The following is a 23,976-nucleotide window of genomic DNA, read 5'->3' as shown; positions in this document are numbered from 1 at the left end:
GGGCCCACTGATGGGGGGCACAAGGGGCAATTTCCCAGGGACCCATCAATTTAAAAGGGCTCCAGCCACTGCCACATAACCCTGCCAAGAAGTGTCTCTTGATTCAAAGACGTTTGTCATATGTCCCATGCAAGTCACAGGGCTGATTACTGGGCCTCAGCTTCTGCATAGAGCATATTAAAAGTGTCTTTGACTGAAGAGACACATGCTGTTGAAGCTTTCCCCAGAGTGACAAGGTGGGTCCAGGGAAAGGAGGAAAGGTGCTGTACCAGGCTCTTTCCTACAGGTAGGGGATGGGGATGGGTTGACCTAGGGCTCCTCTGGTGGGGGGGGGAGGGGAGATAGCCTTGGGGCTTCTACAAGTAGGGTGTGGAGGTTTGTGGCCCCAGCCTATTGAAGGCGGAAAGGGACTCATTGATTTCTGCCCTGGGACTCAGAATTGCTGTTGGTTGACCTGATTGACATTAGCTTCTTCAATAGCATATCAATGGCATGATATAGTACAACTTTTAAAAACAACGAGTAGTCCTGTGGTACCATATAGTATCATGAGCTTTTGTGGGCACAACCTACCTTTTCAGAAGAGGTGATCTTGAGTGAAGGAAAAAAGGGGGACCTTAAGAACGTGTTTCTGAATACATAGAATGCATCTCATTGCTTATCTGACCTGTAAGAATTGTAAGGTGGACAACTATGTACCATATAGCAAAGTTCTTGAAAATCTAGCTCTAATCACAAGCAACAGAAATTGTATTAATCTTAGTTTAAATAGATACTGTCCCCCAACTTCAAATTACTTTTCATAAATGAATAAATTGCAGATCAATGAATTCTTGCCTGATGCAACTAAAACAGTATTTAGCATCCAAGAAACTAAATATATCAAAATATAGAAGGAACCTGAAGATTGAGCTATAACAGTCAACCTCTCAAAAGCTGAATAAAGGACTGTTAAATTACTTAGAAAAGACTAGTGGACAGTGTACAACTCACTGAGAATAAAGGATTGATTCTGCTGTCACACTTATGTAAGTCAGATCAGGAGTAAGTTTGTGTAGGCCAGTGACACTGGGTAAGTGGGCAATAAAATGGAAGATGTAATTCAATGCTGATAAATGACAAGTAATGTGCATCAGAAAAGATAATGCCAACGACACATAAAAAATTATGGGGGTTAAATTAGCAATTACCACTCAAGAAAGATCTTGAAGTCACTGTGGATAGTTCTCTGAAAATATCCATTCAATGTACAGCGGTAGTCAAAAAAATGAACTGAATGTTATCTAACCCTTTCTTAATGATTTCCAATAGGATAGAAAATATTATATTGCTTTTACATGAATACTGTTTGCAGATGTAGTTGTTTATCTCAGAAAAGATATTTTAGAATTAGAAAAGGGCCTGGAAAGGGCAACAAAAATGATTAGGGGTTTGGAATGGCTTCCACAGGAAAAGAGATTAATAAGACTGGTGAGGGCACTCCCATCTTTCTCCCTTACCAGTGGACCCTGAAAGAGTTTATCATTAAATATTTGTTCTCTATTTAGGTACTTGTAGACTGTATTCAAGTTGTCCCTTAGCCTTCTAAGTGTTAAACTGAATAGAATGAGCTCCTTTTGTCTATAATTACGAGACCTGTTTTCTAATCCTTTAGTCTTTCTTGGGGCTCTTCTCTCAAACAATTCCCACTTGTCAATTTTCTTCTTGAACTATGGATGCTAGAACTGGACAAAGCATTCCAGCAGTGGTTGCACACAGGATAAATAGCCTTGCTACTCGTAGTCAGGAGTCCCCTTTTTAGGAGTCCAAAGATTGTGTTAGGCCTTTTGGCCACAGTGTCACCGTAGAAGTTCATGTTCAGCTAACTATCAACTACCACACCCAAATCTTTGTCAGCATCACTGCCTCCCAAGTTAAAGTCCCCACTGTGTATGTCTGGTGTACATTCTGTATTCCTAAATGTATACAGTTACATTTAGCCATATTAAAATACATTCTGTCCCATCTGTGCCCAGCTTACTATGCAATCCAGATGACTATCAGTAACCTGCCCTCTTCATTATTTACCACTCTCACAAATTTGTGTCATCTTCAGTCTTTATCAGAGATGATTTTGTGTTTTCTTCCAACTCATTAGTAAATGAATATCAGGACACTGTGGGAAATTCCAGCATGTGATGCTGCCGCCTCCTCCCCTTGATGGAATTTTTGTTATTAATTTCAACCTTAATTGAGAATACCCCATAGTACATGCCTTTCCCTGATTTATAACCTTGTCCAGATTCTTTCATCAGCAGAATCCAGATTCCCAACTAGAGATGGGGAGAAACCAGGCTATTAGGAAAAGGAGAGGAGAAAATATCATTATACATGAACCAACTAAGATTTGAATCACAATCCTCAAAATCAAACTGGTGTGTTTGGTATCTCAAGTAATGGTTGGGGATTTATGTCTTTGGCGTAAGGATTCCATTTTCCTCTGTGTTGATACAGCATTTAGTATATTGAATGAACTAATACAATGTGGAAAATCATTAACACCACAATATTCATATTGTATAGAGCCCCAAGACTCTAATGAACTATCACCTGTTTGCTATTGGTACATGCCTGATTCTAGTAAATAAGGAATTTTAACTCAAACTCTTCATCTTCCCCTCCCACAGATGCTCGGACAAAGGGTAAATGACTAACAGAACTAAATAAACTTCCCTAAAGAGCAAAAATAACTATGCACACAAACAAAACACACCCTTCTATTTCTGGCCAACATAGTAGAATCTGTTAGCAAAAACCAGTACATCTAAAATGAACTGGTAAATTAAAGTTAAGCAACAGTGAACTATTTAACACTATGTGTTACTTAAATTCTTGCCATTATCTTAAGCCTTTTGCACTATAGTTATGTGCACAACTATAACAAAGTACAAAGTATAAGATGTTCTGTTAATCTTAAATAAAATAACATGAATAAAAATGGGGGGGGAGGAAAAGGAATGAATCATAAAAAGTGTCCTGGAACCTGAACTAGTATCAATTTATAAATGCTACAAATATCTGACATTTAACTATGCTGTCAAAGTTTCAAATTTAAAATATTTCCTAAGCCAAGGAAATTTGGATGGATAGACTAACAGATGGATGGAAAAGTCCACTGAGTGCATTGTTGGCTGCCAGTCAGTGAATGGCAGGCAGCTAACAAAGCGCTCAAAGGAGTTTTCCATCCATCTGTTCTTAATAAAAATAAATGATGATGTTCTGAATCTAGCTGTTTTGATTTTTAGTTGCAATGTTCAATAGTATAACTGAAAAGCTGATCCTGAAAAGCCCTTTACAGATTGCGACCAACCCACCAATATGGTTTCCATTGGACATGTCTGTGCAAAAGTGTTGTCTCGCCTTTTTTCTGATTTAAAAGAAGAAATTATTATGCTTGGATGAGCTTAATAGCTTAGAAGTTCCATTGTTCTATTGCAAGTAATGAAATTAGATTAGTGCTGCTCCGTTTAGTGGCATGAGTCTCTATGGTTCTCTTATGTTTGGGGAAATATGTGTTTATGAAACTCTCTTTGTTGCCCAAGAAAGCACAGCATGCTACATTAATAGAAAACCTCTTTCATTTATTTTAACACATTTTAAAGTGGATTTCTATTTCCCTACAAAAACAAATAAGAAAGAGAAAAGTGGATATGCATCTTTCCTACTATAAAGTATTTGCAATGAAAAAGAAAACACTCAATTACCTTTTCCACCTACCTATACTTATATATGGGCAAATTCTAATATACTATTCATTATTATTATTGTGTTTTATTTTATAACAACTCCTATGTGGGGTAAAGTATTTTTATTCAGTATTCCAGAAGGAATTCTGCACCAAAAAATATGCCCACATTATTTTAAAATTCAGTGTATTTTATTTTTCAATAAATAAATATGGAGGCTCCAGCAAGGCAGTGGGGGAGCACAGGTCACTGGCTGCCTGGGAACTCTGGATGTTAGGTAATGAGGCTTGGTGGGGTTAGGGTCCACATCAAGCAAGTTGGGGCTCAGTGGGATAGCGGTCCAGGTGCATGAGTGTGGGGGGAGGAGGAGTTCAGAGGACTCTGGGGGCTGGGATAGTTGCAGGGTGGGGCTCCAGATTCAGAGGTGGGCCTCAACAGAAGGGTCTGGATGCATGGGGGCAGCTTCCTATTCACTGATCCCTCCCACCATGGCTGAAGAATAATGGGAGCAGGAAGTGTTGGGGAGATGGCTTCCTGCAACCAGGGGAGATTTCTTGGGGCTGAGTCTGACCCAGTCCCTGCCCCTTGCAGGGGAAGAGCAAGTTCCCTCATCCCTTGCCCTAAGTCCAGCAAGGTCTAAAGCTGAGCCTACAGCTGGGTAGAAGCCACAAGTTGGGGCATCCCCATCCCAACTCCTCTGCTATGATTTACCTCTCCACAAACTTCTCCCAGTGCTCAAAATGACATGACTGTACAGCCAGAGAGGGATGAGTATCTGATCTTTTGGCTTCCTTTTGCTTCCCTGATGCAAATAATTTTTTTCTGATGGGAAACAAAGAAATCTATTAGGTCATGAATTCTGCACACACACAGTGGTACACAATTCCCCCCAAAAAGGAACCTGAGGGGAATTCACTATCAGAGTTCACTATCCAAGTCTGGCAAAGTATCTGTTCTATCTCAGGGTGTGTCTAGACTACATGGCTCCGTCTGCAGAGCCATTTAGTCTTGACACACCCTCAGATACCACTGTGTGACCAATTCTGACTTTGTAAATGGGGATCACTACAAAATTAATAAACATATGGTATAAGCCAAAGTTAGCAAAGTTGAAGACTGTGGATTCCCCATATATAGCCTCTTTACTTCCTTGACCCCACCTCTTGGTCTCTCTCTCCACTCCTCCCCCCACACACATGCACTGTGAAGGAAGATGGCAGCAATATCACAATTACAGTGGAATTGGGGGATGGTCTCATATACTTGTATAACACGCAGACACATCTTAGTGTCCATGTTATGTTCATGCTAAAGTGTCACTGACGGGGCAGACAGCCTCGCCATGCTGCCCCGCACTGTCAGAAGCGGCAGGGGAACCGCGGGGGAGCCCGGGGCTGCATCGATCCCAGTGGGTGCGGCCATGGCGGTGGGGCCGCGGCCCGGGCCGGCGCTCCTGGATGACGTTCCCTGTGATGTCACCCCGGGACTCCCAGGGAGCCGGATGACGCAGGCAGGGGCGGAGCCAGCTGGGGACATGGAATGGTGGCCCTTTCAAAAGGGCCAAGAGAGGCAAGCAGAGGGGAAGAACGCGGAGAAGCCGGAGACTCCTGCTGCCGCTCGGAGAAGGCAACGAGCGGTGAGTCTCTCCCCACGGTGGGGAGTAAACTAATTCAGACCGGGGAGAAGAGGCCCAGGGCAGGGCCGTGGACCCCGTGAATGGAGGGTTAAGGGGTCTCGACCCCCTCCATTGGCAAGGGAGAACCTTCCCTGCCTTAGGGCCCTGGGCCGGGACTCGGAGAGAGGGAGGGCCCGAGTCCCCTCCCCGGTCCCCCCTGACCCGCCTTGCGGCCGATCCCGTCGGCTATGACAAAAGGCCTGGCCAGGGGTCTCTAGATATGAGGGAACAGTATCGCCTCCTCCTGGACTTGGGTGGGGGTGAGAGACTAATTGGTTACAGTCACTGAAACTTGGAAAAACAACAAGGAGTCCTGAGGGGTCTCCCTTATTTTCAGATACAGACTAACACGTGGCTACCCCTTAGACTGAAACTTGGATTATTTCCAAAAAGGAAAAAATTCCCAATGGCCAGACACTACTTCCTCTTTAGCATCTCTGTAATTTAAAATAGCTGAGATATCACAACATGAAAATTGAAAGTTAATACTTGGCAGATTTTGACAGAGATTTGATGCTGACACCTGCAGAAAGATTATGAAATGAAGGAACTTCACATGCCCAGAGGTAGATATTCACATTTAAGCCCTCAGTTATGCCAAGTTTTTTTTTTTTACAAAATAAATGCATAAACATTAGTCAATATTAAAAAACTTAATCCTTGTAAAGTTTCATTTCAATGGGTTTTTTTTTGTATTGTTCTGGATGGCTGAAGGTTTGGCTACTTTTTGTACAATGTTAAAGACCAATTCTTCTTTAAGATGACAAGAGAGTTCGTTGCTATTGATTTCCATAGGATTAGTTTATTTCAAATGTATGCTCTTTGGCATTAAGATTTATTGCTTTTTATTGCCCCTTAGTTCCCATTCAAATATGCAATTTTTGCTGTAGCAGAGAATCCTCCTTCTTCTATCTAGACATTTGTGCTATGCAGATGTAGATCAGAGTTCCTTTTTCAACACCGGAAAAAAAACTGACCTTGGTGTATTTAGTGTTAGTGGAAGGTGTGTGAACACAAAACTATGAATTTCCCTATTTTTCAGTCTATAGATAATTTATCAGAAGGAGAGAAAATTCCAAGTTCTATCACTTAATAAAAATTTTCAATACTGTACCGCATGTCAGAGCAACCAGTTTACAGAGGTGCTGGAACAGTGTGTATTGTTGGGGTTCTGAAAGACATTCAACCAAATTGTAAACCTTGTATCTCAAGGAAACCAGTTCAAGATGGGAGGGGAGGAAGCGGCAGCATCCCCAGTCACCCTAGTTCCAGCATCAATGCACATTTACAGTTAAGTGAAAACTTGTTCACCACAAGCTAGTAAATATAAAATTTCAAACCACAGCCTTTTTGACCTTTTGATTGTACTGTTATGCAAGATGTAGCACAAATCAATAGCTGGTGTGATGTTTCCTCTCACCTCTAAAACTCAAACCCAAGAACAGCTTTCAACTTAATTCTACACATTAAGTATCTCGCCCTCCTGAGAGCAGAAATGCTGCACATTTGATTGGCTAGTGTCTCCAAATTATTCCTCAGAGGATTCATCATCATACACAGCTTTGCAATTTATTCTAATGGAATCTCATTTTAACCATGGAAGGATATCACATTCAGAGACACTGACACTGGCCCTCTGGATTAAAAATGAGATTTTGAAATCTCTGTGTATCCATAACTATCACACCAAATACCCAGTCTGGAGTATTTCATGGAACAGCATCACTAACTTAAACCAAGCCAATTAGAAGCATCCAACAATACAAATACAATTTCTAAAATGTTCTGCATCCAGAGCTGTGTACTGCATTTTGGTAGTGTACAGGAAAAAAAAGTGCCAAGGTTAAAGTCAACAGTGATTTTTTTTTCCAATCTACCTGAGCTACTTACCTCACACTAAATATTCTCTTTTCTTTCCCTCTCCCTTTCAGGACAGAGAGTATCACTTAATATGTATGCAGTGATTAACACAATGGGTCCAATTTGCAGTTGCAATCTGTAGGTGCCGCAGTAATATAAATAAAATAATAAATGCACATGCAGGCGTGGGGGTGTTATCCATGGTAATAAATTGAAAAGTCTTCTGATAAATAAATGTAACATATTTTTGACTCTCTCACCTCTTGTGTGCCCACTAATTTATCTCCACCACAAATATTTGCTACATGCCAAACCCTATGCTCTAGGTTTCCTTAAACATCTGAATGACAAAAGTTGGGGTGGGACAACAGAGGATTTCCCTAGTCTGTTCTTCCCTTCTGATGGATCAGGTTCTGGTCACTGTCAGAAGACTGGATACTGGGCTAGACGGACCATTGGTCTGACCCAATCCAGCTGTTCTTAGGTTCTGTTATGTAAACATCTGAGTTGTGCTATCTGATAAATGAGGAAATATTTTTATGTTTTTGTTAATAATTGTGGAAAAAATGTTTCTAAAATTTCTAGTTTTCAGTTAATTCTGACCTGTTCTAACTCTAAAAATTGGTAACTGCTTGACTCTGCTTAATCAACTTGCTAGAAAATTCTCTTTTCCCCTATTTGTAAAACTCATCTCAAAACCTCTTTTCTCTTTAAATTATGCTTATTCTGTGTAATAAGAATGCTAATATGAAAATAAACTTTACTGTAAATATTGATTAATGCTAATGATATAATCACACCATATTTTATTTTATTATTTGGCATATACATTTCATATCTTTACACAACACAGAGCTAACATAGCAAAGATATTTTGCTGATTACAGTTCTAATTGCTATCAGATATATTATTTCTCTAGGAGTGTATTTGCAGGCTATACATAATTCTACTAATATTATTTGCTCCTGCATACTGTATTATAGTGAGTCTGAAATGCAGCTAAGTCAAGGAACATTGGAGCAATGCCCAGCATGATAATCCATGCCCAAGTGATGACATACTTGCAAATGCCAAGGAAAGCGTGTTTTCATATATATGTAAAACATCCTAGAAGGTCTTCCAAGTAGCTTCATTTGTAACTATTAGGCTCTCATATACAGTGTGTCCAGCATTCATAAACTACAGTTGCTTTTACCCGCCTCCCCACCCATACACAACGTATTTGCTCCAGGCCTGCAATTGGCTGTTGCTTGTGACTGCAATAGTTCACCAATGGGTGTTAATGCATACTGCTTTTTCTGCCAACTTAGCTGACTCTGGTACACTAAACTTATGTTTTTTCTGCTTTATTTGGGACTTTTGCCAGCTTGATTGGTCCATGTGCTGAAGCCTGCTGCCCTCTTATTTGGCTGACTTCTCTGCCAACTATTCTCCTGCTGTGATCAGGCACCAGCACAAATCTTGATGCCTACTGTTCCCCACCATGCTTTCCTGGCTCTCATTCCCTATGCTTACTCTTTTTGCTTGGCTGGTCTCCTACCACTGTTTGCTGAGATGTCTGCTGGCTTGGGCCCTTGCAGTTCCATCCAGCAACTTGATTAACCTGTGTTTTACCCCCAAAGGATCAGAAGCCCTGCTTCCTCCTTCTGAAGGAGTCTAATGGGGATGAAGTTTTCTATTCTGCCATCTCACCTCAGCCATGCTCATCATCATTTCAATCTACTGAAATCCTATACTACAATAACTCAGATACATCTAAACTTAGCTGGACCACACTCAGTTCAGTCTCCATTCACTGTGCCCACACTGCCATAGAACACTTTGCAGAGAGACAACAGAGGAGTATATAAGGATGTTAAGGACTAGTCAATTATCCGATAAGCAAATGCTATCAGATAGAGGCAACAAAGAGAGTGGGAGAGGGGATACTTCAAAGTGGCAGCGCCGCACAGAGCCCGTACTAAGCTCCATGTGGCGCTGCCACTTTGAAATGCTGAGCCGGGGATCAGCTGTGTGACACTTTCCCTTTGAAACAGTGTGGAGCCTGAGGTCAGCTGGGAACTCCGCAGCTGATCCTGGGTTCCAGCATGTCATTTCATACCATGCAAAGCCTGGGATCAGCTGGAAAGTCCCCAGTTGATCCTGGGTTCTGGGGAAATGCCATGCAGAACCTGGGATCTGACCGCAGGCTCTGTGTGGCATTTCAAAGCAGCAGCACAGCATTGAGCCCAGGGTCTGAGGGGGGCTCTGAGTCCCCCACTGACCCCAGGCTCCATGTGAGCACTTACGCTTTGAAATGCACAACAGCCCCCTCTGGGGACTCTTGTATATGTCAAAGCTGTCACGTCCATGTGGGTCCATCCTGGGCTGCATGCGGAGTTCTGCATTCCTCCTTTGAAATGTACAAGAGCTCTCGTACATTTCAAAGGAGGAATATGGAAGTGCCTATTCCTGTAATATGATTTGTAGTATTTTCAAAGAACAAATCATGGTGTATATGAAATTACTAGTTCTTTGTGTTTATTCAGTGAAATTTTTGTTCACTAAGAGGACATGCAATTTGATATTTCAGCTGTGGGAGCAGTCACCTGAACCCCATTATGGTATTATTTTTATTCACTGATTGAGTGATCATTATTTTAAAGACGGTTGGAAATCCCAAATAAGTCACTAAGACTCATCAGATACCAGGGAACCCAATAACCCTGCCAGGTCAAGATGGCGGGTATGTGGATGTATGCTTCCAGAAGGGGCAGGTTAAGGGGCAGCCTGGACACACCACACGGTCCCCACCAGCTCGTAGAGCCACCCAGAGTGCACTGTGCAGTGCTCCAGTGGCAACTGGCAGCTGTGGCAGCTGGGAGCTCCGGGTACTTTAGAATTGCTGGGTTGGGGCAATTGTCCTCTTTGCTCCCCTGTCAGTGGGCCTATCAGATACTGTGATGATGGAGTATGGTATACATACTTAGAAGGAGTTAAAAGGCAGAAGGATTTTAACTGGAGTTAATCACGCTCATACACACACATTTGCATTGCTATATACATGGACCCAGATCTTGTTTGTAGTTGAATCATTTTGTTTCTGGCTAATCCTCATGAACTAATTAGCAATTAGTCCATGGAGCTATTATTTGGACAGCCTGCTGCCTGTGTGTTACTGTTCCAGGGATCACAACAAGTGACAACCCTCTGTGTTAACAAGAGAAGTTTGGAACTTTGTTGAGGCATCACTTCTGCTCTCTCCCTTTGTACTTCATTGAGAGATCTTGGATAAGACTGGTCACCTGTCCAAAAATGCAACAAATGAGATAGCTAGGTCACCCCCAGTAAGACAAGAAAAATGCTTATTATTTTTAGTGAAAGAGAAGTTAGTTTAGTGATTAGAGCTGTGGCTGTCTTGGATTCAGAGTGTAAGAATGGGAAGAGTTCTTTAGAAATACATTTGAGCTATTCATTTTTAGACGCTGTCTGGGAAGACAAAACAACAAAAAAGGAAAAGATACACAAAGACTCTGTTTCAGGAAATACATGCTTAACTGTAAGCATATGCTTAAGTCCATCTCTCCAGCGTATGTTTAAATTTAAGTATGTGCTTATGAGTTTTGTTGAATAAACTCATTGACAGTATATAGTATTTACTGAGTGTAAAATAAGTAATTGGTACGTACCTTTATTAAAAAAAATGCCACAAAACATGCTGTTTGATAGTTACACAGTTAAAATAAATGCTTTACTTAAATGATTGACTCAGACACCAAAGTCTTGCACTAAATGCTGTGTGAATGGAAAAAATTTGTTACCGTTCTTCTATTATAGTCCCATAATGATTTTTTTTATTTTATTTATTTTAGTGTTTAAACACGATTGGATAGCAGAAGGCAGAAACACTGAAAACAATTTGTAAATTTTTGAAGGTTGGGCAGTTTCATTATATTTTTGATACACATTTGATATTTATAAAATATTAATAAAACCATACTAAATTCACATATAAATCTTGAGCTCTACTTTTGTGTAAGACTTCATGCTCAACAAAAATAAAACAAGTTTTAAAACAATCTAACAACTCTCTAACTTACCTAGTGATAATCAGTGAAAACTTGTTGATCATCCTATGAATTTGTCCTATTATAAGAAGGTGTTATTTACTGTTGGTTTCTGTCCTGATGTATTCTAATCCATGTTGCAAATTTACAAGCCACCTAAAGTAATCATCTTTTCTCACATCACCCTTCCTGAAATGTAGCCAAGTCTAGATTGAAACAACTAGATTGTTATACTACATTGTGGCACAGGATGGAAAACAATCAATACTGTACCCTTTTGAAACTAAAGGGGAAATGTTTGTTCAAATAGAATTTAACAATCACCAATTGGCACTAGGTCAGAATATCATGGTTGAACACCCTTCTTTTAAAAAACATTAACAAAATTAAGGACTTCTCTAGTATTCTCTAATGCAGAAGCACACATTTTTGAAGGGGTTCTGTGGGGAGTTGAGAAGGTGATAAGGAAGACAGGTAAGAGAATTATGTCTGTATAAGAGTGTCTCTAAAATTGTACATTTAAAGTTTGCATTGTCCGGTAGAAGCCTTTGGCCATGTGGTACTGAGAAATAAATTATAGTTATTTACTGGTAACCAACGTTCTTCCAGACGATTCTTCATATTCCAGTTCTTCCAGATGTCTCAGCATATTCACACTTATAGCTACTTACACTACCTATTAACACCTAAAAGTAGAATCTTTTCCAAGTTATGGAGCATGCACTGGCATCAGCCACCTCCTAGTCTTTCCTCAGCATTTTTTAAACATTGTGAGAGCAAGAAAAACATTGTGAAAGACTGTATAAGGGGGCACTATAACTTCTATTATCAAGTCCATTAATTGCTAATCTGGAAAAAACCCATCATCTGAAGAAGTGGGCTCATGATAGTCTTTTGTTAGTCTTTAAAGTGCTACCATACTATTAGTTGTTTTTTAAGTTTACTTAATACAACTGTGAGGAAAAAGGGGAAAGGTGGGTGGGAAGCGTGACTAAGCAGAGCCATTTCAAACAACTGCAATTAGACATAAGTTATCTTCATTGAGTAGCTCTGCATTTTCCCAATTATGGGTAATTGAACAAGCAATGTTGAAAACTCAGGAGGAGGGAACAAAGTTAAGTAATGACTGAATCACTACTTTGCCAAATTGGACATCTGCTCTCCAAGCAAAATCTAGAGCGTATTTAGTGAACATAGGTGCTGACTTCAAGTAGAAGCCCTTCAAATTTCCCCAAAAGGAACATGTTTAAGTCCAGCAAAAGATTCTCCAAGACAGCTAGTAACATGAAGCTGTACAACAGCAGGTGCAGGAATTTCTGATAACTCATAATGTTCAACAATATACTGTTGAATTCCTCTAGAAGTAATCTGAGCAAACACTGAGCAGAACCCCCATGATTCTAAGGATAGATAACCAACCTATGTCATTTTCTAAAACTATTTTATATAAATAAGATGTAAGAATTATTTTAGCATCTAATAATTGCAACATATTCCCCTTTAACAACATGCAGCTTTGGGGAAAATACTGGTAAATTTCATCTTCTGAAAGTTAAATGCTATTTTCAATGAAACCTGGGGGCAGGTCTAAGAACCACTTTGTTCTTATGAAGGTTCATAAAATGGCAAATCAGCCACTGGAGCATGCAATTTGCTCACCCTCCTGGCTGACATTATAGCAACATTAAATACCATTTTAATAGATATAGTAAATAAGGAACGGCCAGCCAAGTGTTCAAAAGATGGTTTCATAAGCATAGCTAGAACCAGATTAGAGGTCCTAACCAGGAACTGCATTTCCTAAAGGAGGCTAGATATTAGATTGCCCCTACATACTAACATTATCATGTACAGTGATCTACTACTGTATTTACCAAAACAATATTTGATTTCAACATGAGACTAGCGTTAATATATGGAAGCAGATCTTCCAAATTTAGCTAATCAGTTTTCTTAAACTGAAAACTGGAAAGATCTCCATGTCTTTTCTATACAAATAAGTACCTTGAATAAGAAGCCAATCCAATAGACAATAGGGTACCTATGTAACAGCTTCTATCTAGAGCTATTTCCATATTTCTGAAAGTAGAATAAACTCCTGAGAAGTTTCGCTGAAAAGGAAAGGAAAATAGGATGAACGGAACAGGGGCAGTTTTTCTAACTGAATATTTAGTTGTTTTTTATATTTTCTAGTATCCTGTGATATAATAAGCCTTTTTTAAAAAAAAAATGGTCTAGCCTGTTTCCAAATAAAGGAAAGGACATATCCACAATTCTTAGTTCTCACATCATATATGAGGCCTGGCATTCAATGGATATAAAGAGGAGGGAGCACATTGTTTCACCCTAGAAATGGATCTGAAAAACATTTTTCTATGTTGACTCCACAATGAATACATTTGGGTCCCTCCTCTGGGAATAGGATGGAATTTCCAATTCTGGATGATCTTTTACAGCCTGTTAAGAGTATTTGGTACACACATGCTTCCTGTCAGAATATTACTGTGGGTGCCAAACAAATCTCCAGGTCATGGAACTGCAAAGCACCCTCAGAAGCAGCAGAAGCCATGCCTATATGTTCACCTGATAACAAATCAGGAATAAGATCATTTTTCCTCTACCCACTCTAAATTGGTACCCAACCTCAAATCTGCTAAGGGCTGTGCTAGAGATAACAATGGAACCAGAGAGTGGCTTCTATTTGCATCTAAGGAATGCTGGGATACGGAAAGGTGCACATCAGACACCACTGTAAAAGTCCTCTTTAGACCCCAGGATGCTCCTGGAACAGGCACAAAACATAAGAACGTAACGGCCATACTGGGTGAGACCAAAGATCCATCTGGCCTATATTCTGTCTTCTGACAGTGGCTAATGCCAGATGCCTCAAAAGACTGAGCCAAATCCAGAGCTCTGGAAAAAATCAGGTCCAAAGAGATATTCAGCATGGATTTTTCACGTTCAACCAAGAACTAGTTCAGATTTGAGTCAGAACCACATAAGCCATGTCAGAGTTAGATAGCTCTGGTACGTCTGATGTACAGAATCTAGCACTGCTACCTGCTGTCTCCAACTGGAGTATGTCATCTTCTCTCTTACCATCTTCCTTGGAACCAGTGCCGCTTGAGCCTATGATGTGGTTCTAGAATCATTAGCAGGCAAATGGCCTTTTCCAACCAACTGCATCTTCAAAGTCTTGACAGCTTTAATGGAACAGAAACCAATGAAGATCCCGATTCCCTGGAACCTTTAAGCAGAACAACATTTAAGCTGGAGGAAGCCACAGGAGTCTCATGCTTCAGACCTGACTACCATCCTGAATTGGTGGGTTTAGATGCTAGAGGTTTCTTAAGGATTTACGCCTCAGTATATTCTGCCTCTTTTTGCATGATTTGAGAAGAATCCAGAAATGGAACACCCAGAAGGAGAATGAACTTCCCCCAGGCACTTCTGACCAATAAGGGGTCATCCCTCTTTGGGAAGACAAACATCTCTCCTAAGTCCTGATTTCTTATTCTGTAGTTCTATCATGGAATCACAAACATGTAGGGCTGGAAGGGACCTTGATAAGACAACAAGTCAAGTCCCCTGCACTGAGGTAGGACTAAGTAAATCTTGCAGATTTTTGTCCAACCTGCTCTTTAAAAACTTCCAGTGATGGGTATTCGGCAACTTCCTTTGGAAGCTTATTACAGAACTTAACTTCTTTCGTGGTTAGGAAGATTTTTTCCCCTGAGGTCTTCTAACCTAAATCTCATTGCTGAAGATTAAGACCACTACTATTTTTCCTACCTTCAATGGACATGGAACACAATTGAACACTATCCTCTTTACAACAGCCCTTAATATATTGGAAGACTTATAATCATGTTCCTCATCCCCCTGTTTTTTTCTCAAGTTCAAAACACACTCAGTTTTCATAACCATTCCTCATAGGTCAGGTTTCCTAAGTCTTTTTCTATTTTTGGTCTCTTTTGGTCTTGGGGTTTTTCAAACTCTGGATTGCAGCTCATAAAGGCAAGCTTCTAGCTGGACACAAGGGCTATGTCTACACTGGCGCGATCTTGAGCCAGAAATATGCAAATTAGGCTAAGCGTGGAATCTTGCTGAGCCTCATTTGCATAACTAATGAGCCAGCATTTTGCGGAAGAGGCTCTTGCACAAGAAGGAGCGTCTACACTGCCCCTTCTTGCGCAAGAAAAACCCGCTTGCGCAATGCCGTTACGCTGATTATTTTCCAGGTCATGGAACAAAGCCAGGATATTTTATTTACATGCCCACAGGTATGGGTGATTGCTGCTCTATTTGACCGCAGGTTACCATTCACAGCCAATGGGAGCTGTGCAGACTGTACCATGTACAGTATCACAACACCCCAGACTGATATTAGAATTTTGGCAACTGAATCACATTGTTGACTCATACTCAATTTGTGATCCACTATAACTCGTTTTCAGCAGTACTATCATCTAGACAAAAATTCCTCATTTTGTAGTTGTACATTTCATTTTTTCCTGCTTAATTGAAATCTTTGCATTTATCTTTTCATTTCAGATCTATGCTTCAATTTGTCAAGGTGATTTTAAATTCTAAACCTGACTTCAAAAGTGCTAGCAACCCCTCCCTGCTTTGTGTCATACACACATTTCCATGTATTTTCTGAGACTTTAATGAAAATACTGGCTGGTTCCGGACCCAGAATTGACACCAATGGGGTTCACTAGATAGGTGCTTCTAATCTGAAAGTGAACCAAGGTATCTACTCTGAGTATATGCCTTCAATAAGCTATGCATTCACTCTATAGTAACCTAGATAAAATTACATGTTCCTAGTTTGCTTTAAAGATCACAATAAATATTTTAAAGCAGACCAAACAAATCCATATATACAAGCAGATTGTCTCTGAACAGTGTTTCTCTCTATCTTTATGTATATATACATTTGTTTGATATATGATTATTGCAGATTTTAAAAATACTGTTTCTCTTTAGAGAGAGAGAGAGAGAGAGAGACTGTTCAGAAACTAACTTCATGTGATAAAATGGGATCATTCTAATTAGTATTAATTAGAAATCTGCACTGAATTTTCCATGAATTATTTAAGTTCTCAGTTTGAAAGTTACCCAGAAAGTGTTTCAAAAAGGCTTTCCTTCTGTATTCACTAGCACCTCTTTCTCCTCCCCTCCCCCCACTCTTCAACATAAATTGCAAATATTTGATCAAAAGCAGAGATATTTTTAAATGGCTTGTTCTGCAATGCTAGATCTTTTCAGACATGATTTGCAGGGCTGTGTGGCACACAGCTATTATTAATGAGACGCAAAGCTGAGTAATTTAGCTTAGCAAAATGTAGATCCACTTTTAGTCTAAAATCAAAAATAAGTATCAGATGAGGCTGTACTAGAATAGATACAATCAAATCTCAATATAAGATGGCTAAAATAGCCCAGAGCCCGAGAATTCCCAGGGAGTGGTGCACAGAAATGGTAGTAAAACCCAGAATCTAGTTCACTGGATCCAAATTAAAAGTAGTTTTCCAGCCAATAGATCTTCATAGGGTTTTTAACTAGAAGACCATAGGAGAACAAAAAAGGTGGGTTAGTGAAAAAGAATTATTAAGGTACCTACATTTAAAAGCAAACCTTTAAAATAAGCACTGGCATGAGAGCAGCATACCATCCAACTGTTAGTGATGATCATTATTACACTGCACTATGCTTAGGTTCCTAGACATAAAACCGCATCTTGAACAGGCATTAAATGGAGAACTAAATTGCACATTAAGGCTGGGCTTTTCAGAACAACTCACCTACAGTTTCAAAGGGCTACATGCTTTTAAACCACTAACTTGACTTTAAAAATCCTATTCTTAAGCCCTGATTTCAAAACTATGCACCAAATTTAGAAGTGCCAATTTAGGTGTGCATGTGACGTGGCTATATAAGCAGGTGGCTATATGTGTGCACTGGTCAATTGTACATACACATGTTCGATTCACACAGGTAGTGGCAGAATGAGTGACATTTACCCTTGCAGAGAGGTCCAGCACAAGCACCACTATTGCTGCAGCACAAGGGTGCAAGTATTACCTTTTCAGCTGGCATTTTTTCCCATGACTGATTTATGCACTCAGAGACAAAACAGCTATGTGCTCTTCCACTATACTTTGAGCTACATGAAAAGCTCATCCTAGCCAAGGCTCTATATAGGTTTTTATTTTAATACACTCATTACCCCTGTATTTGAACATCTTCCAGGAGTGCATTAAATAAAATGATTACACGTCTGTCACATGGTTCTTCACTCTTCCACTTCCAAGAGCAGGTTAGTGCATGCAGTGTATTGTCTTCTTCTGGGAGAGTGTGCCCATTAACACATAAATATGTTGTTATGTGCAGGTTAGAGAAAGAGACTAAAAAATGTGCCTTGTACTTGGAGCAGAACATGATAAAGTTTTTGATGATCTTTAGTTCATTCCACAAACTCTCACACAGAAGAACATTACTCTTAATGTTGGAAGTATAATAATAATATACTTTGAATGAGTAATACATTTGCTTATATTTTAAGGACTCTGATTATTCATGTCTCTGGGGGTATGTCTACACTACAGCACTAATTCGAACTAACAATTCGAATTAGTTAATTCGAACTAAGCTAATTCAAATTAGTTCATCTAGACTTAAAAACTAATTCGAATTAGCGTTTTGCTAATTTGAACTAGCACGTCCACACTGATTGGACGCTGGGTCGCATTTAAGGGCAGCTGAAACCAGTTCCGGCAGGGCATCAGGTCAGTAGTTGCTTTGTGTGGCTGCTGTCTGAGGCTATCTGAGGCTCGAGCTTAAAGGGACCCCCCTGAACAGCTGGTTCTCAGCTTTTCCGCTTGCTTGCCTACATTGCCGAGGGACAGCAAAGTGTTTTTCTCTCCGCCTGCCTGTGTCGGTGCTTCCCATTGGGGATGCCACTGCAGTTGGCACCATGGAGCCAGAGCTCACTCTGGGCATGCTGCTCCAGTTTTTGTACTTGCTGCTGCAAGCCTGCCAGCAATGGGTGGAGGCTGCCTTGCACCATCTGGTGCACGTCAGCACCCTGCCTCTCTCTCTGGACTCCCCGGGGGTTGTGGAGGAGCAGCAGCAGCGTCCAGCACCAGCATGCCCTGCTGCATCTGGCGTCTGGACACCAGCAGTGACTGGTGGAACCACATCATCCTGGAGTGCTGGGGAGACCAACAGTGGACCCAGAACTTCAGGATGAAGACACCTTCCTGGAGCTCTGCGAGTGGCTCGCCCCTGGTCTGCGGCGACGGGACACTCGCATGAGGCCTGCCATCCCCCTCCAGAAGCGTGTGACCATCGCCCTGTGGAAGCTTTCCACGCCGGACAGCTACCGATCCGTTGGGAACCAGTTCGGCATGGGGAGATCCACCGTCGGTGCAGTGCTCATGCAGGTATGGCACCTACCAGCCACTGGGCCCGGGCGGGAGGGAGGCTGCAAGGAGGGGATGGGCCGCCCCAGGGAAAATGGGGGGGGGGGAGGGAGGAGGTGAAAGCGCCCCACACAGGAGGGTTCGGTTTGTCCCGGCCGTACTACGTGCCACCCGTGGGGGTTGCTTCTGGGAGTGGGGCTCAGGGCAGTGCCAGGGAACGAACACTCCCAGCCACCCGGGCGCCCCAGTGATTCGCGGTTTGCTGTGTCTCTCTGCAGGTGGTCAAGGCCATCAACCAGGTGCTGCTCCACAGGGTGGTCCACCTCACTGACCCGGATGCCGTCATCCGGGGGTTCGGCGCCCTCGGCTTCCCCAACTGCGGCTGGGCCATCGATGGGCCGCACATTCCCATCCGTGCCCCGGAACACCAGGCCTCTCAGTATATCAACCGCAAGAGGTATTTCTCTGTCCTCCTGCAGGCCATGTGTTACCACTGTGGCCAGTTCACGGACATTAATGTGGGCTTGTCCAGCAAGGCACTAACAGTGGACACGACGCCAGGGTGTTCCAGAACTCCTCCGTGTGCCAGAGGCTGCAGGCTGGGACCTTCTTCCCTGACCGCCACATCAGGGTCGGGGACGTGGACATGCCCATCTGCCTGGTGGGGGATGCGGCCTATCCCCTACAGCCCTGGCTGATGAAGCACTACATGGGGCACCTCAACCCCTCTCGGCAGGCCTTCAATGCCAGGCTCACTAGGGCCCACATAGTGGTCGAGGGGGCCTTCGGATACCTGAAAGCACAATTTAGGTGCCCCCTCACCCGCCTCAACCTCGCCAAGCACAATATCCCTCCCATGGAGGCAGCATGTTGTGTGCTGCGCAATTTATGTGAGAGGAAGGGGGAGGCTTTCCTGCCAGCCTGGATGGCTGAGGCTGACCACATGGCTGGCCAGTACATGCAGTCCCGCACCGCCACTGTCTGGGAGGCCTGGCGGGGAGCTGTCCAGATCCGGGAATCCCTGCGGGAGAGCTTCCAGGTGGAGGAGGAGGACTGAACTCTCCCTGCATGCCCCACTGGCTCTCCCGTCTCTCAGCACTGAGGGTGCAGCGGCATCAGGGGGGAGTGGGTGTGGAGGGTGGGGCAGGAGGGACAGGGGGTGTGGAGAAGTGGGAGGGGGAATAAGGGTGAGAAGAGGAGCGAGAGCTGGGGCGGCCGCAGGGGCTGGAGCAGGAGGAGGCAGAAAACTGTCCACCAGGGTCTGGAGGTGACCTCTAAGGGCACGAGCTGTGCTCCTCCAGCACCTTCAAGCTCTGCTGCTGCAGCCGCAGTCCCTCCCGGACCCAGTGCTCCTGGATGTGGATCTGGTGCTCCTGTAGCCGCCGGTGCCGCAGGTGGTAGTCCTCCAGGTTCCTGGTGCACCTGCTGGCCCGGGTGCGGGTGGCTGTTGCAGGTGGGGTGGTGCACCCTGCAGTCCCAAGTGCTGTGGCTGTGGTGAAACAAGAGCAGTGGTCAGTTCTCCCTGGGGACACTGTGGGTGAAACCCAGCCCCCCTCTGCAAGGCAAGGTCGGCGTGTGGGGAATGGGCCAGGGCCCCTGCATGACACCCAGCTGCTGCTCCATGGTGGGCAAGGCCCAGGCGCATGGTCCCTGGGCTCCCTCTTCCCCCACGTTCCCCTTACACATAAGGGGAGCATGATGGCACTCACATGTGGAGCCCTCCCCGGCCTCAGACGACACAGCTGATGTGCTCTGTGGGGTGCCTCGGGGGTCCTGGGTCCTGGGCAGGCTCCCAGCAGGCTCCTGGCTCTCGGCGTCCTCCTCCTCCGTGTGCAGGATGAGTCCCTCTGCCCCGGGGTCGATCACCACCCGGGAGGCATGCACTGTGTGAGCCCCCAGGATACGGTCCAGGGCCTTGAAGTGAGGGCATGCCTCCGGGTCGACCCCTGGCTGGGAGGCCCTGGAGTAGGCCTGCCACAGGTCCTTGATCTTGCAGCACACTTGCTCCCGGGTCCCTGGGCAGGCTCCTGTGAGCCACCAGCCTGATCCTGGGAAGAGGCAGAGGGCTGGGTGGCAGTGGGTGGCTGGCTCATCTCATGCCAGGTGCAGGGTCTGCTGGCTGGGTGCTGGCAGGCTTGCAACTGGTACACGCACCATAGCCAGACCGTGCTCCTTTAAGGGCTCCGGGGCCGGGAGGGGGGGGGGGGGGGGGCAGAAGAGTTTCCCTGGTTGTGCCCAGAGTGGCCACCAGGGCAAGCTGGGAAGGGATAGCCTCCAACTAGTTCGAATTAAGTGGCTACACAGCCCTTAATTTGAACTACTTAATTTGAAGTAGGCGTTAGTCCTCGTAGCATGAGGTTTACCTAGTTCAAATTAAGTTTGAACTAGCGGTTTGCATGTATAGATGCTATGAAAGTTAATTCGAACTAATGGCTGTTACTTCGAATTAACTTTGTAGTGTAGACATACCCTGGGTGAAAACCCTGAAGAACAGCATCTAAGCTTCAGATCAGTAAAGAAATAGCCAAGCTGTGCTATTAGTCAACACAGTTAGCTTCAGTAGCAAGTGGCACATGCAGACCGTTTGACCCAGATTTGGAAAATATCTGTAATTTTTTTTGGACACACAACAATCAAACAACACGTATTTCTCAGTGCCACATGCTCAAAGAATCTAGTTACTTTAACTACAATTTTAATGCAGGTGCATACCCACCATGTGTTGACTGGATCTATAATCAAAGGGCTTCATTGGACTCTGAAATACTTTTTCAAGATCAGATAGCTGTTGTGGCCAAGTTGGCTTTTGATCGTCTACTGATGTTTGTACCAATTCCTTATAGACACAGAGAGTGTGACCATCAAGCATGTCTTTGTCATATTCAGAACAGTCTTCTGCAATGAGCTGCACATGGGAACACACCTTAGAATCACACAGAAACTGAAACTGGTCTAGAATGCAGCTACCTATTTGATAATTGAAACTTACATGAGAGGATTCATCCCATATTCCATGAAGCTACACTGGCTGCCTGTAGGTTTCTGGGTAATGTTTGAAGTTTTGGTTTTAACCTATAAAGCCCTCAATGGCTGAAGGCCCTATCTACATGAGATACTCTTCCCATACATAACCCTATGATCAAGCCTAAAAAACAATGAATAGTCTTGTGGCACCTTAGAGACTAACAACAAATGTAAATAGTATCATGAGCTTTCATGGGCACAACCCCTTCTTCAGATGAATGGAATTAAGGGGTCCAGGTTGCAAAATAAATAGCAGAGAAAGAAAGGGGATGGGGAGGGAAAGAGAAGGAAAAAATGGGAAAAAATTGTTAATTAGAGTGTCCGTGCTAAATGAAGCTAATAGAGTGGATTCTTAGTACTCTTAAGTACCTAATGCTTGGCTTTTTATGTCATTAGGATGTGGACTGTAGCAGGAAATCTAGTTAAAGTCTTTGTTTAAACCTCTATTGCAGTAATCAAACTTGTAAATGAAATTAAGTTCTTGATTTCCTTATCAAGCTGGTTTTTGAAATTGGCTTGTAATCACATGGCAGCGTCTTGACACCTGCAATAGAAATTTAAACAAAGACCTTAACTGGATTACCTGCTACCTTCCACATCCTAATGACATAAAAAGCCAAGCACCGGGTACTTAAGAGTACTAAGAACCCACTCTTCATTTAGAATGGACACTCTAGCTGACATTTTCCCCTCCTCTTTCTCTACTATTTATTTGCAACCTGGACCCCTTAACTCCATTCATCTGAAAAGTGGTTTATGCCCATGAAAGCTCACGATACATTTGTTTTAGTCTCTATGGTGCTGCAGGACTATTAGTTGTTTTTTAAGATTTTTCAGTTGCAGACTAACACAGCTACCCCTCTGAGACCTATGATCAAGATCAGCTGGATTGGAGTCTCCAGTGGTACATAAAGCTGCATATTTTCTGTGTGGGTCCAATGGAATTAATTCCCCACCATGATCTGAAATAGTCTGAATCTGATAAGATCCAGGACATATGGGAAAGTTCGTCTTATCCCCAGTCATCCAAATATGAGGGTAGAGGGGAAGGGGACTATAAGCATAGGGATTATTATAACTTTCCTGCGTTGCTGCACTTTGGTTATGTTTGGGCATTAATATTGTGGGGTTGGTTATGTCAGGAATACCTAGACCATATAGAGTACTGCTCTTGGTTAGCAAGTGTATATACAGTACATCTAACAAAATATATAAAGTGAATTAACAGAGGTGGTATAACATTCCCTTTGCAGCAGAATAGGAAATAGTAGCCCCTGTTGCCAGTCTACAAAATGCTTTTATTGCTCTCTCACAGCCCAATCTTACAGACCAGCAGTCAACAGAAACTTTGCCATTGACTTCAATAAGCTTTGTATCAAGCCTTTATTCTGTACAAGTCTTCTTTCCAGACTCTTTTTGAGGCTACTCCACCTGGAATCTTGGTAAACTTCTCAACTGCTCACATTGATGGTGACTTGTGATAAACATAAGGACTACATAACGGTGTAGCAGGGAGGAAGAGAAAACATGCACCAAGTAGGTATAACATGAGTACAGACAGATAGAAAATAACCTAAATGTCAGCATACTCCTGGATGTCATCGTTTTTATAAATGAAAGTGAAGTGTAAGCTTTGCAGGTTTACATGACTAAGCTTATGTAAAAATAGATTGATATGTAACCAGGGTACCCTGCCACATAGGAATAGAAATTCCTAATTATTTGCCTAAGACGTGACATTGATTTGAAGTATGTGGTGACCTCAGACGAAAAGCTAGTACCTCCTAGAAAACACCGTCACAGGAAATTGACAGGTGAATTTAATGAACTGCAAAACCCGAGTCAATCATTTAGAGCAACAAGGCTACAGGCAACACTTACCTACAGAAATCAACCAGTTGGGTTATAGATGTAGCCAGCGTCTTTTCAGAGAAAGTTAATGCTGCTGATATACACACTTTGCAAACACTTCCTGTTAAAAAGAAATGCATATTACAATAAATCAAGAGTGGGCAGAAAGGTACATCTGGCCTACAAATATGGAAGGGCAACCAGTTTGTACTTCATGCCTTCTGAAACCAGCACAATAATCCAGGTGACAAGACATCTCTACAAAGACACTTAAATTATCCAAGGAGGATTACAATAAATCAGTCAGAAGCTTCCCAAGAGGAGGAGTTCAGTTGCCTCCTTTTGCCTTCTTGTTTGTATTCAG

The 23,976-nt window shown here is 42.7% G+C and overlaps 1 long non-coding RNA gene across 3 annotated transcripts in view; it reads right to left on the bottom strand.

The window, feature by feature from the left end:
* The window catches only part of LOC142831009 (uncharacterized), a 330,790-nt gene that overhangs the window by 54,155 nt on the left and 252,659 nt on the right, over positions 1 to 23,976 (bottom strand). For all 3 annotated transcript variants that reach the window (XR_012906593.1, XR_012906594.1, XR_012906595.1), the window contains one exon: positions 23,643 to 23,733. This is a non-coding gene — a long non-coding RNA (uncharacterized LOC142831009). The remainder of the gene's footprint in view (positions 1 to 23,642; positions 23,734 to 23,976) is intronic.

Source organism: Pelodiscus sinensis, chromosome 11 (genome assembly GCF_049634645.1).
Source record: "Pelodiscus sinensis isolate JC-2024 chromosome 11, ASM4963464v1, whole genome shotgun sequence".
Taxonomy (NCBI): domain Eukaryota; kingdom Metazoa; phylum Chordata; order Testudines; family Trionychidae; genus Pelodiscus; species Pelodiscus sinensis.
Note: the sequence above shows the minus strand (reverse complement) of the source record. Positions and strands in the feature narration are given on the sequence as shown.